General features: G+C 41.5%; 1 protein-coding gene and 1 pseudogene across 4 annotated transcripts in view; one reads left to right on the plus strand and one right to left on the minus strand.

Annotated features, from left to right (window-relative positions):
• STK3 (serine/threonine kinase 3) overlaps positions 1-18,917 on the minus strand; it is a 321,260-nt gene that overhangs the window by 291,510 nt on the left and 10,833 nt on the right. The window lies entirely within an intron of this gene.
• LOC149126284 (prohibitin 1 pseudogene) lies at positions 2,403-5,218 on the plus strand (annotated as a pseudogene). The gene has a single exon (XR_016236532.1). The product of XR_016236532.1 is annotated as a prohibitin 1 pseudogene (transcript).

Consider the following 18,917-nt stretch of genomic DNA (forward strand, 5'->3'; position numbering starts at 1 on the left):
GGGACCAGTGCTGTGGGGCAGTGGGTTAAAGCACTGATCTGAAGCACAGGCATCCCATGTGGGCACCGGTTCTAGTCCTGGCTGCTTCTCTTCCAATTCAGCTGCACAAGTGTGGGAGACCCAGAAGAAGCTCCTGGCTCCTGGCTTCAGATCAGCACAGCTCCAGCCATTGCAGCCATCTGGGGAGTGTACCAGCGGATGGAAGACCTCTCTCTCTGTCTCTACCTCTCTCTGTAACTCTTTCAAATAAATAAAATAAATCTTAAAAAAAAAAAAAGTTGTGGGGGTTGGTGCTGTGGTACATCAGATAAAGCTATAGCCTGCAGAGCCAGCATCCCATATGGGTGGTGGTTCAAGGCCTGGCTGTTCCACTTCTGATACAACTTCCTGCTAATGTGCCTGTAAAAGCAGAAGATGGCCCAAGTACTTGAGCCTCTGCACCCACATGGGAGAGATCCAGAAGTTGTTCCTGGCTCCTAGCATCAGACCAGCTCACCTCTGGCTGTTGCAGCCATTTGGGGAGTGAACCAGCTGACAGAAGAGCTGTGTGTGTGTGTGTGTATGTCTAACTCTGTCTTACAAATAAATAAATATTTTTTAAAAAAAGAATGCATTTATTTTATATCAATTAGACCTCAATACAATTAATTTCATTTAAAAGATATCTAAATTTAGTGATAAGGGATTATTAGTGCTGTTAGTGAGAGTATCTTAGCACAATGGTGGAAGCAGAAGCCAGATAGTAAAAGTACAGAAAACAATTACAGATCACTCTACAATTTTTAATTATTAATTTCCAAACTATAACTAATGACAAACATCAACTTTTTTTTAAAGATTTATTTATTTATTTGAAAGGCAGAGTTACAGAGAGGCAGAGGCAGAGGCAGAGAGAGAGAGAGATCTTCCAAATACTGGTTCACTCCCTAACTGGCCACAACGGCCAGGGCTGGGCCAATCTGAAGCTAGGAGCCAGGAGCTTCTTCCAGGTCTCCCACATGGGTGTAGGGGCCCAAGGACTTGGGCCATCTTCCACTGCTTTCTTAGGCGCATTAGCAGGGAGCTGGATCGAAAGTGGAACAGCCGGGATGCTGGCACTGCAGGTAGTGGCTTTACCTGCTACGCCATTTCGCCGGCCCTCACCCTACACTAGAAAGGATACTTACTAAGGACATGAGTTGAAGAAGATAAAAGAAAGAAAACAGGAGAAATTCTTGAGCAAGTGTAAATGATAGTTGAGACGGATTAGTAAAATAAGGAAAAGTTGAAAATACAGAAGAGATAATAAAGAAAGCATGTCCCTGAAAAGGTTCTGGAAGCAATGGATCCAAAGCACATGACAGGATAGGACTGCTTAACTTCAGAGGGGCTAGAGGCACATGTGTTATAATAGGAGAAAAACAATGGGTTGAGTTACAGGAAAGACTGTAGGCTGGTGGCAGAGGTTGAGGGAGTTCTCATATACTGGTTTCTGCTTACTGTATGAAATAGGAAGATAATTTATCTGTGGTTAATGAGGAAGTTAGAATTCAACACCTGAAGAAATATGAGTGTATTCAGAATAGCCAGAAGAGAGAATTTTTCTTTAAGATTTATTTACTTATTTGAAAGGCAGAGTTATAGAGAGAGGAGGAGGGAGAGAGAGAGAAAAAGATTTTCTATCCACTGGCTCACTCCCCAAGTGGCCACAACGGTGGGGTGGGCCAGGACAAAGCCAGGAGCCAGGAAATTTATCCAGGTCTTCCATGTGGGTGGCAGAGGCCCAAACACTTGGGCCATCTTCTGAAGCTTTCCCAGGCAGGTTAACAGGAAGCTAAATGGGAAGTGGAGTAGCAAGGACTCTAATCAGTGCTCTTATGGGATGCCTTCACTGCAGGCAGCAGCTTAACCTGCTGTGCCACAATGCAGGCCCCAGGAGAGAAGTTATTAAAAAAGGAAACAAACAAACAAAGCCTCATGAAGTGGAAAAGATCACTACTAGGTAACACTACAGGCCTTGGTGATGTTAGAGACCACAAAGTTAGAATGGCAATCTAGTGTATTTTCTCCACCGCTGCTCAGAAGTCTAAAGGTAGGGAAGGAGAAGCAGAGAGTAGAATTTTTCCAGGACTAGCATTTTGCTAAGCAAATGCCAGAGCAGAACAATGTGATAAAAGAGTTAAACATATTGGCAAAAGAAAGGTAGAAGAATTAGATCAGGCAGTGAAAAAAAATAAAAATAGGAAGAGGCTAATGAGCAGGGGAAAAGAAGGAAGTATAAACATACTTTAAGCTAGAAAACACAGTCCTACCAGAGACAGGTCATCTTTTAAATTTTCAAAAAATAACAACTGTGCCTCAGAAATCAGACACTTCATGCACTTCCTAGCCAAGCAAGCACAGACAGTGCAAGATGAGCCATGCTCATGCTGTAGCAATGGAGCAGCATTATAATAACAAATCACTTTAATGCTCACCAAAAGTAATCTAAGCTCCACAGAATTCTTCAGCAATTATCAAAGTCTGCTTCAAAGCACGCTCATGATCTTGCTCACTTTAAATAAACAAGTCATGGGCCTCCCAAATGACTCCAATAAATACACCATGAATTTTCTATTGGCCCTCATATCTCATTTTCTCAACATGTGGAACAACTGAAATACTACTAATTTAGCTTAGGCAAAAAGAGTGTCTTTGGGATACTGGTCAAGTGAAAACACATGATTTATTTTGGTAACTATATTTTATACTGTTTTGTCTTTATTTCCTCTTTTTCTTTCTGGTGTTTTAAATGAAAACTGATGTTTTTTAGCTATTATTTAACTTCAAATAATTTTATACTATTTGTTCTCAAAACCCTTACAGTTTTTTGCAAAATTCTCATAATTAAAAATCAGTCTAAAATACATACACAATCTGTTTTTCTATTTTCCTGACTTGGCAAATATATTATAATGAACACAGTTTCCTTTGTCCTTAACATATTGTGGATTTTAACACCTCAGAATCTTATCATAATACAATGTTTTTAATCAGAGGTCCAAAATAAGTTATTCCTCACAGAATTTTTTTTAGCTTTGAAATTAATTTTTTTATTATTGGAATTACTGAGTATTTTTATAGTATGCACTCTTCAAGATGCTAGAGAATTTTGTGAGCAACTCACCCACAAGGAACCTCTCTCATGGAACTTGAGATAGGATTTAGTATGCATGCTTAAGCACACATACCCTAGACCTGTCTTTATAAAATAAACAAGTTGGGCGGATGTTTGGTACAAGTGTTAGCAAGATGCTTGCTATGCCCACAGACACTCTCACAGTACCTGGGTTTGAACCACTTCCAATTCCAGCACCCTGCTAACAAATACACTGGGATACAGCAAGTAATGGCTCACGTAGCTAAGCCTCTGCCACCCATAAAGGAAATCGGAATTGAGTTCTGAGCTCCTGGCTTCCGCCTGGCCCACCCAGTTCTGGCTGTTGTGGGCATCTGGGGAATAAACCAGTGGATATTAGGTCTCAGTATCTCTGTCTCTCTCTCTCTCTTTCTCTGTCTCTCTAATAAATTTTAAAGCAGTAGGCAAGTTTGGGGAATTCATGTGGATGCAGGTGTGAGCGGGTCCAGCAGAAGGAAAACATGGCTGTCAAGTTCATCCTGGCCTTAGCTGCCATCAGAGGCATGGTGAATTCTGCCTTATATAACGTGGATCCATGGCTTACAGGACATGGTGGTGGGTGAGGGGACCCACTTCCTCACCCGAAGGTGCAGAAACCAGTTATCTGTGACTGCGGCTCACACCACGGTACAAGCTAGTCATCACAGGCAGCGAAGATTTACGGTATGTCAACATCACGCTGCACATCCTCTTCAGGCTGTGGCCAGCCAGCTTCCACACATCTTCACCAGCATCGGAGAAGAGTATGACGAGCGCGTGCTGCCGTCCGTCACCACGGAGATCCTCAAGTCCCAGAGAGAGCTGGCCTCCAGGCAGGTGAGCGATGACCTCACATTGGCCTCATCCTGGATGACGCGTCCTTGACGATCCGATCTTGGGGAAGGAGTTCACAGAAGCCCTGGAAGCCAAACAGGTGGCTCGGCGGGAAGCAGGGAAGGCCAGATTTGTGGTGGAGAAGGCCGAGCAGCAGCAGAAGGCGGCCATCATCTCTGTGGGAGGCGACTCCGAAGCCGCCGAGCACATGGAGCTAAGCGCCAACTCCCTGGCTACAGCACCCGACGGCCTGATGAAGCTGTGCAAACTGGAGGCAGCGGGGGACACGGCATAGCAGCTCTTACGCTCCCGGAACATCACCTACCTGCCGGCCCAGCAGTCAGTGCCTCTGCAGCTGCCCCAGTGAGGCCCGCCCTGCCTACCCCTCCTCGGGCCAAGCACACAGCCCCACCCCAGAATCTGAACACTCATGCCTTCCTCCCGCCCAACCCCAGAATTCACTGTGAAACTTTATGATAGGCGTAAAGTGGAGGAAACAAAAGTAGAATCAGATTTCTAATAACTCCATCAAAAAATAAAATAAAGTTTAAAAATTTTAATGTAAATAAAAGTGGCTAATACAGACTGGTTTTCCTATTGCTATGCTTTGAACATGTCCCCTTAAAAATTCAGATGTTTAAATGAAATGGCCAATGTGATACATACTAAGAGATGAAGCCTCCTCCCTTCATAAACACAATTAAGGCCCTTGATTTGGCATCTGGCTCATGCGTCCATCTACCCGGCACCACGTGATAACACAGCTATGTAAGAAACAAGAGTAGACCTCACCAATTAAACATCTTTATCTCCCACTTCCCAGGTTCCAGAACTGTAGGAAAATAAATCCAGAGTTTTTTTGCTTTTCTTTTGTTGTCACTGTTGTTGTTTTCATATTTACTTATTTATTTCAAAGGCAGAATGACACAGAAAGAAGGAGGGAGGGGAAGAGAGAGAGAGAGATCTTCCACCCGCTGCTTTGCTCCTCAAATGCCCACAGTAGCCAAGACTAGCCTAGAACAAATCAAGGAGCCAGGAATTCCATCCAGATCTTGCACAGGGGTGGCAGGAACCAAGGATTTGGGTGACAATCTGTTGCCCCCCAGAAACATTAGCAGGAAGCTGATGGGAAGTGTGGGCTAGCCAGGACTCAAACCAGGTACTCTGTTATGTGATGCAGGCATCCCAAGCAGTGGCCTCTAACCTGATGCACCCCAATGCCCACCCCAATTTCTGTTTTTTATCAGCACAAATGAACTAAGATACCTATCATCGGGCTATCTCATAAAGTAGGAAGAATATGAACTCCTGTTATACTGACACTGGCAATACAATGATTCAAAGGTTAAGAGACTTCCATGTCACTTTCAAACACTAGAATTCTCCTTTAATGTTTTTCAGTGACATCCAAATTCTCGAATACTTTAACTTTTAAATGTTACCTCAACCTTAGTCCCATCCAAAAGTTTTTTTATCTCACTTTACTTATATATTGTCCCATGTAGATTCCTGTCAGTATTTTTTCCTGAATCTCAATACTAAGTTTTCAAACTCTTCTGGGGGAGGGAGCCCTTCTATACAGACAAGTATCGGTTTTTGCCAAATTCTTGACAATATTTATAATTTCAAGAATAGGTAGGGGCTGGTGTTGTGGTGCAGCGGGTTAACGCCCTGGCCTGAAGCATCAGCATCACATATGGGCGCCGCTTTGAGACCAGGCTGCTCCACTTCCAATCCAGCTCTCTGCTACAGCCTGGGAAAGCAGCAGAAGATGGCCCAAGTCCTTGGGCCCCTGTACCCATGTGGGAGACCCAGAATAAGCTCCTGGTTACTGGCTTCGAATCACAGCTCCGGCCATTGCAGCCAGTTGGGGAGTGAACCAGTAGATGAAAGACCTCTCTCCCTCTCTCTCTCTCTCTCTCTGCCTCTCATCTCTCTGTGTAACTCTTTCAAATAAATAAATAAATCTTAAAAAAAAAAAGAACAAGTTAAATGGCTCACTTCAGCAGCACATATAGTAAAATTGGAAGAATAAGTTCAATTTAAAACACTAATAGATAAAATATATATTACATAATTACATAATATGCATTTAGAAATGCATATTGAAATAGTTAAGAATATGATATATGAGGGGCCAGCATTGTGCCACAATAGGTTAAGCCTCCACTTGCAATGCCAGCATCCTATTTCAGGATGCAGGTTAGAGTCTTAGCTGCTCTACTTCTTATCCAGCTTCCTGCTAGTGCACCCGGGTAGTCAGCAGAAAACGGCCCAAGTACTTGGGCCCCTGCTATTCATGTGGAATACCAGGATGAAGTTTTGGGTTCCTGGTTTTAGCCTGGTCCAGACCTCACTGTTTCGACCATTTGGGAAGTGAACCAGCAGATGGAAGAGATCTTGATCTCTCTCCCTCTACCTTTCAAATAAATATTTTTTAAAGAATATGATGCATGTGATTACTATATAAAATAAAGGGTCAGGCATATGTATAAGAATATAAATAATACAGGAGGCTAGCGCTGTAGCGTAGCAGGTAAAGCTGCCATCTGCAGTGCCAGCATCCCATATGGGTGCCAGTTCAAGTTCCAACTGCTCCACTTCTGATCCAGCTCTCTGCTATGGCCTGGGAAAGCAATAGAAGATGGCTCAAGTCCTTGGGCCCCTGCACCTGTGTGGGAGACCCGGAAGAAGCTCCTGGCTCCTGGTTTCAGATCAGCCCAGCTCTGGCCATTGCGGGCATCTGGGGAGTAAACCAGAGGATGGAAGACCTCTCTCTCTCTACCTCTCTGTAACTCTGCCTTTCAAATAAATAAATAAATAAATCTTTAAAAAAAAAACTTTTCTGGCAAGTTTTCATTAATAACCTCTCCTCTACCACCATCCTCACCCACACATACACACAAAACATACAGACACACCACTAATCTCACTGTCTACTATGGTCTCATCTCACTGGACACTGAGTCATTATTCTTCTCTGTATTCATGCATTGTCTGACATTATCACTAGAGCCAGAATGCAAACCCCACAAAGATGTGTACCAGGTCTTATCCAGCCTCATATTTCCACTAAGAATCTAACATAGAAGCACACACACTAGTTTAAGAAACTTATGTCCAATGACTAAGCAAATAAGAAACAAATTTACTAACTACTGGAAACCCAATGTAACCTCAAAATCCCTGTCTGTTGTGCAGTGCCCTTAAGGGGGAAAAAAACTATCTTCCAGTATAAACTGTTATGGCTCACCACACACTGATGCAAATTAAATCAGGTCTACAACCCCAGCAATGAAATGGACTCGAATATGCCCAGAAGTTGAGGCAGAGGCTGAAAACATCCATTAAGGGCTAAAATGGCCAACAAGGATATCCCAAATTTCAAGTTGCAAAAACACCCAACCTTGGATTTCAGAAAATACAAATGTTAAGTGATCAGAGACAACAAAGGTCATGGTGACTTAGTCCAAGTGACTCTAAGCTGCCAGTCCCCTTGCTAATGGAGCCTGTTAAACACTATTAGAGACCGTGGAGCTCCGGGAGAAGGAACACCTGCACATTTCGCAGGTATTCCCACAATAATATTCTCTTACTGAAGATTATCTGTGTATCTCTCCTTCTTGCCAACTTAACAGACCAAAGTAACAGAGTAACTAACACAGGAAATCAAGCAATGGGGAAAAATATCTCACACCAAATACAATCTGGAAAATGTAACAATACTAATTAGTAAAGGTCAATGAGAGGTAAGGATTCAGTTTTGAATATATTGCCTTATAAATGACAGTGAAGTACTCAAGTGCTATTTAGGAGCTTGGAAATACTACATGAGACTGAGTACAAAAATTCCAAAATCTCAAAAGCCTTAAAAATAGGGGCTGCGCTGTGGCATAGTGGTTTAAGACTCTGCCTGTAGTGACAACATTCTATATGGGCGCAGATTTGAGTCCCAGCTGCTCCATTTCTGATCCAGCTCTCTGCTCATGTGCCTGGGAAAGCAGTGGAAGATAGCCCAAGTCCTCAGGCCCCCGCATCCACATGAGAGACCTGGATCAAGCTCCTGGCTCCTAGCTCCTGGCTTTGGCCTGGCCCAGTCCCAGCCATTGCAGCCATTCAGGGAGTGAACCAACAGATGGAAAATCTCTCTCCTTCTCTGTATTTTTGCCTTCCAAATCAATCAATCAAAAGAGACAGGAGAAGAGGAGAGGAGGCGAGGTGAGAGAAAAGAAGAGAAGAGGAGAAGAAGAGGAAAAGAAGAGGAGAGGGGAGGGGAGGGGGGGAGGCGAGGGGAAGGGAAGGGAGGGGAGGGGAAGGGAGGGGAAAGGAAGGGGAGGGGAGGGAAGAGAAGATGTTGGGCAGTATTATGTCATAGTGGGTTAAGCCACAGCCTACAACACATTCTATACAAGTGCCGGCTCATGTCCTAGGTGCTCCACTTCTAAACCGGTTCCCTGTTAATGTGCCTGGGAAAAGCAGCAAAAGACTGTCCAAGTGCTTGGGCCCCTGCACCCACATGGGAGACCTGGATGAAGCTCCTGGCTCCTGGCTTCAGCCTGGCACAGCCGTGGCCATAGCTGCCATCTGGGGAGTGAACCAAAGGATAGAAGATCTTCCTCTGTCTCTCCCCTTCCCTCTATAACTAACTTTCAAATAAATAAATAAATCTTTTTTAAAAAAAATTTTAAATAGATAGAGGCAGGCATTTGCCCTACCTAGTGATTAAGATGCTCACATTGCACATCAGAGTACTTGGATTCCATTCCTAACTTCAGCTTCCTGCTAATGCAGACCCTGGGAGACAACAGTGATGGCTCAAGTAATTGGGTTCCTGCCACCCCTGGGAGACCCAGCTCCTGGTTTCAGCACTGGCCGCGACCCTGCCACACATGATATGGGCATTTGGAGAATAAAATAGCAGATGGAAGCCACTGCCCTGTCGTGGGGGGTGGGTAGTGGGGATGCGCATGTGTGTGTGTCTTTCTGCCTCTCCAACAAATATTTTTAAAAAGGTAGATAAATTCATCAACTTACATAGGAAATACTATGTAAAAAAAGAGGAAGAGAAAATGGCACAAAACGGAAAATGGAAGGTCACTGTCAATTTTGAACTGAAGAAAAACACTTAAAGCAACTAGAGAAACAGAGGCAGTAGGAGAAGCAAAAAGTCCTTGAAAAACAAAGCTTCAACAAACAGAAATGTGAGGACTCTAAGGACACAGAAAAGGAGAAAAGGTGTCTGGTCTTGCCAAGGCAGTGACTGATTAACCTGCAACCTGCTTAACCTGGTTTCATTGCAAGGTACCAGCATGTTGAACAGCTGGAACAGAATCTGCCCTTAGAAATAAAATTTTTGGAGATTCTGGGATTGGGGAACAAAAATATGATTAAATGTGATGTAAAGGCATAAAAGACATGACAAGAGACATGCTCAAAGCACAGGTGAAAGTTAGGAGGGGAAGAGAAGAAACTACAACAGGAAGAGGAACCAAAAGAAATGAAGATGAAAGTACATAAGGCAGCTCTTCTTTCCACCAGCCACCGTTTCTCAGTCTTCTCTCAAAGCATCGGTATGAAATTATAAGAAAACGTGAGGCTAGAAGAGAAAGTGCAAATTTAGAGAACTGGAGCTCTGCAACACACCAAGAATTAGAGCTCTTTCTGAAAAACACTTGCTCACATCAAAACATAAGTAGAGGCCGGCGATGTGGCATAGAGGGTAAAGCCTCCACCTGCAATGGCGGCATCCCACATGGGTGCTGGTTCAAGTCCCAGCTGCTCTACTTCCCATTCAGCTCTATGATCATGGCCAAATTCTTAGGCCCCTGCACCCACGTGGGAGACCCGGAAGAAGCTCCTGTTCCCGGCTTCGGATTGGCACAGCTCCAGCAGTTTCGGCCATCTGGGGAGTGAACTAGCAGATGGAAGACCTCTCTCTCTCTGCCTCTGCCTCTGCCTCTCTGTAACTCTGCCTTTCAAAAGAAACAGTCCAATCCAGTCATAAAAGACCTTAGCATTAAAAAAAAAAAAAAAGCAGACTATATTTAGTCCTCTTCATTTCTTTTCTTGGTTTCCAGCCTGTAACAGCAGTTTACAAGGTTGTAGACAGGCTGTCATTTCTGCTAAGGATGTCTGCTCAAAAGAAAATACACTGAGCTGCTTATGATTAAAAAAAAAAAAGTTTTTTTTCATTGTGGCAAAATATATACAACAAAAGTTTACTATGTATTGTCAAGTGTACAGTGCTGTGATATTCAGTATATTCCCGCTTTTGTGCAACCATCACCATCATCCATCTGTAGAACTTTTTTATCAACTGTGATATTGCAATATAAAAAATATACATTTGGGCTTTATTCCAGTTCCTTGCACAGAACTCCTAAACCCTTAGAATTACCTGAGTGACAGGGGTGACAGGATGTCTTTGATAATTCATAGTTAGCCCCATGCTAACAAAGTGACTCTTAGTGGCCCCTGCACAGCTTCAGAATGGGGCTCGTTTCCAAAGGAACCAGGCATATGAGTAGAGCACTGGAACTTTCGGCTCTAATGACCCCCAATGTCCAGGGAGGGGAGAAGGACTGGGGACTGGCATAATCACCTACAACCTTGATTTCATCAATCACGTTGGCATAATGAAGCCTCCAGAGAAATCCTAAATGATGGGGTTCAGAACATATTTATATCTTGACAGGGTGTATACCCCAACTCTCAGGTACAGAAGCTCTTGCACGCAAGATCCTGTCCATCCAGCTGGCTGTCTGTATCCTTTATAACAAACTAGTAATAATAAAGTGTTTCTCTGACTTTTCTGAGCCACTGTAGCAAGTAACTGAACGTGATTTTTAGCCAAGTCAGTCACAAATCTCAGAGGCCCAGGGCATGCAACTGGTGGCTAAGATGGTGGTATTAACTTGTAGAGTTCAACACTAACTCCAGGTAGTTAAGAGTCAGAACTGAGCTAAATTTCAGGGAACCCAGTTGGTGTCCAAAGAGTTGACCAATTGGTTGGTGTAGGAGAAAAACACCCACACATTTGAGGTCAGAAATGTTCAATGTCAAAAGCTTTTTATTTCATTATTTCAAACCAAAACTTTGTACCTATTATCTTCCCACCCCCCCCCACCTCCACCCCACCTTCCCTCAGTCCCTGGTAATCACCATTCTGCTTTCTGTATCTATGAATTTCATTATTGTGGTGGAATCATGTAACATCTGTTCTTTTGTGTCCAGCTTATTCACTATATGTTTTCAATGTTCATCCATGTTTAATATGTATCAAAATTCCATTCCTTTTTAAGGCTGAATAATATTCTGTTGTTTTTCTGTGTATATGTCACATTTTGCTTATTCATCTATTGATTGATATTTCAGCTGCTTCTACTTTTTGACTGATACACATGAAGTCCTTGCTTTCAATTCTCTTGGGTTTATGCCAGAAATGAAATTACTGAATCTTACAGCAATTCTATGTTAAATTTTTTGGGGAATCACCATACTGTTTTTCAAAGTGGCTGCACTATTTTATATTCCCACAAACAATGCCCATGGGTTCCAACTGCTCCATATTCTCATCAGCACTTGTTATTTTCCAAGCTGTTTTTTATTTAATAATCAGCCTAAAGAGCATGACATTGTATCCATTTCTGGATACATTTCTGGATTAGTGCTGTTGAGCATACTTTTATGTTCGTATTTGCTATGTATCTTCTTTGAAGAAATATCTAGCTAAGTTCTTTGTTCATGTTTTATCAGGGTGCTCGCTGTGGCTAAAGGCTGTTTAAAGTGATGCAAAGGAAAGCATTCTCTACAGTCAGATCCAGATCCCTAGTCAGTCACAATTAGGATCTGCCTCTAGATCTCCAGGAAACTAATCATGGAAAAGAGGCTCTGGACAGAGTGAAACTCCGCCAGAGAAAGTTTCCAATTCTGCAGGAACAGAAAGTCTTCATTGTATCACACCTTCTACCTGCTTTCAGCACTGATTGCCCATGTTGTTTTCTCTTGGGCAGACTGCCCTATCACTAAAGCACAGACTTCAGTGACCACACTAGTGGTAGCTGCAACACTACTAACAGTAGCCGACTGGTATGTCCTAACTGCCATTGCTGTGTGTATTGTTTCACCTTACATGTGATATCTCATTTAAAAGTCCTAATCTTCAACTCCAGCAGTTTCATCTTGAATATTGTTAGAAAAGTCATCTTTAAAACACATGTAAAATTATCAACCTCAGTCCCTCCACCAAACATTATTAAGCAGTGTCAAAGAGTCTTAGGCTTAAAAAATGAGGATTTTCTAAATTAAAAAATCATAAAGTTGATCTTGAAATCTATAAAATCAAATTATCTTCTCTACTTCAACCAAAGTACATTTTACCTCAAACTAATAAAATTCAAGGACCATTTTTGTGCTCCTTTTTTTTTTTAAAGATTTATTTATTTATTTCAAAGGCAGAGAGACAGAGAGAGAGATCTTCCAACCACTAGTTCACTCCCCAACTGGCCACAACAGCCAGGCCTGGGTTAGGCAGAAGGCAGGAGCCAGAAGTTTCTTCTGAGTCTACCACATGGGAGCAGGGGCCCAAACACTGGGCTATCATCCTCTGCTGCCTTCCCAGGCACATTAGCAGAGAGCTGGATTAGAAGTGGAGCAGCCAGGACCCAAACCAACACCGCTATGAGATGCTGGCATTACAGGTGGAGGCTTAATCTTCTATGCCATGTGCTGCCACTCTCTTTTGCTTTTTAAAGGCTAACAGTTTGCTTATATTTAGTAAATGTTTTGTTCTAAGGTAATGAAACTTTAAAACAATATTTAGAGCATATGTATCCAAATGAAAGTTATCCTTTTATATACTATGTATTCCTTCAAAAATGTTGACAATGCCAGAAACATTTATTTATGAAACACTTGGGAAATTGTCTTCAGAGACAAATGCTTTACAATCAGCATTTCACTTAATTTTCACAAGCGCAAAGAGAAAAGGGAGCACACGAAGAGTCTGGTGAGTTAAGGAACTTGCCCACCAGTACACTGCCATTAATGCAGACAGCAGATTAGAACCAAGGTCTAGCTAACTCTGCAGAACTGGCTCTCAATCATTTGGCTTACATAACACTACAGTAAAATGGATGTACTTGGACATTCTCACTGCATATTTACTTTTATAAAACAGTAATGCACTGAGGGACGTTAGGTATTGGCACTAGAATGAGCTGAAATCACCCAAGAAAAAAGATGCTCTGCAACAGGCAGAGAAAAACTGTTTCAATTCAATGAAAATCTTACTTTTCAACTCTATCATAGCATTTCCTCTCGAGTTGGGATCTTTGCCCAAAAGCACACTTAAGTTACAATTTCCTGGCAAAGAGCTTTAAAGGAAATGAAGCTGAGATTTTTCTCTTCTTCCTCACACTTAGACTTTAACTTTTATTTTCTCAAGAATTTTTTCCACTTACCATCCACTGGAAATGGATATGATTCTTTTTACAAATTTATCTGAAGTTAAAAAACACTGAGAAATACTCTCTTAGCCCTTAAAACACACTATGTTCACTATACTAATTTTTCTAAAATAACAAAGGCAGATAATATATGAAAAATAGCAGATCTGAAAATGCTCTAATACACCTAAATGATACAGACATTCAGCAGCCTGGCAACTAAGATGCCCACATCCAAATGGAGTACCTGCACTTGATCCCCAGCCCTGGCTCCTGACTCCAGCTTCCTGCCAATGCAGATCCTGGTGACTTAATTAACTGGGTCCCTGCCACCTATGTGAGAAACCAGGTTTGAGTTCCCAGCTCCTTTCTTCAGTCCGTGGCCATGGTGGGTATTTGGGGAGTGAACCAGCAGACAGGAACATATTTCTACTTTTTCTCTCTCTCTTTTACCCTCACTCTCACTCTGGCTCTCTGGCTCTCCCCCTTTCAAATAAAAAAAAAATTTCAAAAACTTTAATAATTTTAAGAAGTGAGCTGGCACTGTGACGTTGTAGGTTAAGCCTCTGCCTGCAGCACCCAGTTTGAGTCCTGGCTGCTCCACCTCCGATCCAGCTCCCTGCTAATAGCCTGGGAAAGCAGTGGAAGATGGCCCAGGTGCTTGTGCCCTTACAACCATGTGGGAGACTCAAAAGAAACTCCTGGCTCCTGGCTTCAGATTGGTCCAGCTCCCTCCATTGCAGCCATTTGGGGAATGAACCAGCAGATGGAAGACCTTTCTCTTTCTCTCTCTCTCTCTCTCTCTCTCTCTCTCTTTCTCTCACTTTCTCTCTCTCTGTAACTCTGCCTCTCAAATAAATAATCTCTAAAAAATAATAATTTTAAGAAGTAAGCAGACCTACAAGGCTTATAAATTTTCATCCAGCAGATTACAAAGATTTTTCAATATTTAACAACCACACCTAGACTGAGAATTTAAAAAGGCAATAGAATCTTTAATTGATTAAAAAAAAAAAAAAGAGGAACTCTCGAGGACAATGAAATAACATAAAAGAGGAAACCTTTCAATGAAACTTACCAAAGTATACTCATGGACCTGCCATACAAAAAAAAATCACCATAATTTGTAGCTAAGATAGTAGCTCCACTTAATAATTAAATTTACTTACATATTTTCTTCCTTGTTTATTTGCCTAAACCCCACATTTTCAGTAAAATATGAGAAATCAGCGTATATACCTCACTACTCCTCACCCAAATCCCTAGAATACTAGAATTAACTGCAATACTGTCCAAACATTAACACATGAGTAAAACTAGAACTTGGGGGCTGGCATTGTGGCACAGGGAATAAAGCCCTGCCTACAATGCCAGCATCCCATGTGAGTCCCCATTTGTGCTCCAGCAGCTATATTTCTGATCAACTCCCTGTTGGTGACCAGGGAAAAGCAGCAGAGGATGACCAAAGTGTGTGGATCCCTGTCACCCATGGGGGGAACCTGGAAGGAGCTCCTGCTGGGCCCGCCCTGGCCACTGCAGCCATCTAAGGAGTGAACCCACAGAGGGAAGACCTCCCTCTCTGTGTCTCTCCTTATCTCTCTCTCTCTCTCTCTGTAACTTTGCCTTTCACATCAATAAATAGATCTGTAAGGAAAAAAACTGTAACTTTAAGGACGGTTTAAACAATGACTATTAAAACCTTTATTTTACTCACTGAGCTCTGTACTCTGAATTCTGCTTAATTTTTGGAGACTAAGTAGAGATGGGAGGGGCTGTGGATGTTGTTTGCACAGATGGCGGCTACTCTGCTGGCTTCTTGGTGCTATCTGATTACACAGCAACAGTACCCATGAAGTCATTTCTCAGTGCTTCACTGTCGCCCTTTGTAAACAACCCAGGAAGAAACACAAACAGCTCACGATTTGGGCGCATTGTGAAAACAATTTTTGGTTTTTTAAATTGGGATTACTTTTACCTATTTTTGTTTTTAGAAATGAAAATACAAGGTTTAAATCCCAACCATATCTGATAGGAAAAAAAAGTAACTATAAGAAAGGTAGGTAGTTTAAATATCTCACCTATGAAAATAAGAACAAACTTTTGTAAATGTGGTGTTCCAATATATGAGCAAGTATAAACACCCTCTGAAACTCCAATTAGCCTTGAAAATAAACGAGTTTAAAACCTAAGTAATACTCCAAAATGACAGACTTTTTTTTTTTTTTTTTTTTGGCCTTGGGAATTTCTAGGCTTTTTAAAGTAAAATCTTGATTTTTAAAAAATAATGAATTATTTTCATAGAAACTTTAGGATCTTTGGAAAGATTGGCAGTCTTCTTCTCTCTCACTGTTTAACCATGTTCTTAGTCAAAAAATGACTTTACATAATGTAACTATGAATCTCAAGAGAAACATTATTCTGGTAAACAAAAACTGGCACAAACAAGTGCACTTCAGTCCAGGAGAGAGATAGCTACTGTCAGATGAGATCACTATTTCTAAGATAAGTAGCAGTTGAAAGGAGGACATACCAATGAGAAATGACAGGTAACAGCAAAAGAAGACACCACCAGTGGGATCTCAGCTACAAGAGCAACAAAGTTTCAAACTCACTAAAAGTGCTATGTCTAACTAAAATTCCTATAAAATACCAACAAGTAATCAAGAAAGCAAAAAAACAGTCTCGGAAGGCTGCATTATTTTGAAATGATTTCTATCAAAAGTGGTTCTTTTAAAAGTGTTTTTTAAATGTCTTAAAGTACAATTTTTAAAGTGGTTTACTTCATTTATTTGGAAAACCCACCACGTTGATACACCCTACAATGATGCTAAAGATCCTTTAAAAAATTTTTATTTATTTCAAAGGCAAAGTCAGAGAGAGAGAAGGAGAGACACAGGGAGCTTGCATCTACTGAGTCACTCCCCCAAATGGCTGCAAAGCCAGAACGGAGGCTGGTTGAAATCCAAGAGTTTTCTTCCAGGTCCCTCACATGGATGCAGGGGTCCAAGTACTAAAGCCATCTTCCACTGCATTCCCAGGCCATTAGTAGGAGCTGTCAGTAGAGCAGAAAGTGGAGCAGTCAGGACACAAACCAACACTTGTATGGTATGCCACTGTTGCAGGTGGCAGGCTTTATCTGCAACACCACAGCATCAGCCCCTACAGATCATTTTCTAAGTAAGTAAACAAATAAATGTGTGTGTACATGGATTTCATATAGTAAAACAAACAAATGACCTTGTAAATACTCATATTTATCCATATCTGCATACATAACCTATTTTAAACTATGGGTAAGGGCTACCTCACCAGAGGGAATAAAGAAAAGCCCTAAATAAGAAGTTTATGTAAATTTGGACATGTTTGTCCCTTTGAAATACATCAGAGGGATATAAATAATATAAATCCCCAAAACACAAGTATATAAATACATATATAAACACACATACATATATACAAAATAAATAACACTGTAAGTACAGTCCAGTGAAATACAGAAAGTCTGAAAGAAACACATTCATTCATTCAGGTGAGGGTCAAGTGGGCCCTCTTGTCCTTACCAGCAGTCACAAGGGCAGGCCATTTGGTGCTAGTTCCAGCTGGCTGATAAAAACTTAGAGGGCCTAACCAGGCCTAGCCAAAAGTACATCATTTCCAGTAACATGTTGGATTTCTCAACATACAGTTCTATCAGGATAAGACTCTATGTCTGTTTCAGCTTTTCAAATTTTCATTTACTTATTTGTTGGAAAGAAAGAGACATAGAGGCAGAGGTTCCATCCACTGTTTCACTCCCCAAAGGCCAGCAACAGGCAGGGCTTGGCTAAGTCAAGCCAGAAGCCAGGACTCAATCCAGGTCTCCCACATGGAAGGCAAGAACAACTTGAACCATCTCATGCTTCCTCCAGGATGCACATTAGCAGAAAGATGGAGTCAGGACTCAAACCTAGATATTCCAATGTAGGATAACTATCTTTCAAAGTATTGATGCATCACTATTTTGGCAAGCTTCTTTACATCACAAGAGATCTTAAGAATATTAATCAAAACAAACGAATCAAGGGCCAAAAATAAAGAGGGAAAAAAGTCCATCTTCTTAACACTGACCTAGTTTAAATTCTCTTCCATTTTGGTGTAGCAGGTAGAGCAGTGCCAACATCCCATATGGATGCCGGTTCAAGTCCTGGCTCCTCCTGGACTTGGACTTCTGATCCAGCTCTCTGCTATGGCCTGGGAAAGCAGTAGAAGATGGCCCAAATCCTTGGACCACTGCATACATTTAGGGAGTGAACCAGCAGCTAGCTAGCATGCACACTCACTTGGTCTCTCTCTCTCTCATAAACAAATTTTAAAAGCCTTAAATTTCTCTTGGCATTTTATGTTTCTTAATGGATACATTTTTACATACAAGTGTATAAAACAAGGCAGACTGAAATTCTACCTAAAAAATAAGGCATGAAATCTGATCTTACAAATAGTGATATTACTTATCTTGCATTTTTGTTTTCATTTAAGAAAACACCAAGGGGCCAGTGCTATGGCATAGTAGGCTAAGCCTCCGCCTGTGGCACTGGAATCCCATATGAATGCCAGTTCTATTCCCGGCTGGTCCAGCTGGGAAAGCAGCTGGTCTGGGAAAGCAGCAGAAGATGGTCCAAAGTGCTTGAGTCCCTGCACCCAAGTGGGAAACCCAAAAGATGCTCCCAGTCCCAGGTTTCGAATCAGCATGGCTCAGGCCCTTGTGGCCATTTAGAGAAACAGCAGATGGAAGACCTTTCTCTATGTCTCTCCCTCTATCTGTAGCTCTACTTCTCAAAGAAATAAATAAAATCTTTTAAAAACAAAACACAACACTAGGTTATCTGAAACATTAAGAGGTGAGAAAGTGAGGCTGGCTGTCAGGACAATATTGGGTCAAAGGGCAAAGTTACAGAGTGGGATAAAAGTTCATACTAAATAGTCTCAATCTCATAATTTCACTCTATACACACCAAATTTCTGACTTAGTCTGAGAAAACTAAGGTGTGGCAGAGATAAAATCTAGAGAAAGGAGCCCAAGAATGCCAGTGCCATCACGCTTTTTGACAGAATATTCCAGAGTATGAAACAATCAGTTTGAAGAATCAGTTTTCCTATCTATTGTATGAAAAACAAATAGGGTATCATTGCCCAAGTTAGTGTCCTGAAATCATATTTCTCAATAAAAGAAATTAAGGCTTTTTGGAGAAATTATTGATTCCAGCTCTGGGAAGGAAATGGACAAGATGGGCCTCAAATATTTTATCACAGCAGAGAGCAAGGAAGCTATCAAAGACCACTAGGATCATTTTGTCTTCTGATGGAAGCTTCAAAGACAGGACCAGAATTATAATGCATTAAAATCCAATGAATATGTTCAAATCCCTCAGCTCTAAAGGCATTAAAAAAATAAATAAAAGAACTGGTCCCCTTTAGAGGAAAACAGGGAATGCATTCATTATCTTGAAAACTTATAAATAAAA

The sequence above is a fragment of the Oryctolagus cuniculus genome, chromosome 6 (assembly GCF_051225735.1).
Source record: "Oryctolagus cuniculus isolate XC-2025 breed Fujian yellow rabbit chromosome 6, ASM5122573v1, whole genome shotgun sequence".
Taxonomy (NCBI): Eukaryota; Metazoa; Chordata; class Mammalia; order Lagomorpha; family Leporidae; genus Oryctolagus; species Oryctolagus cuniculus.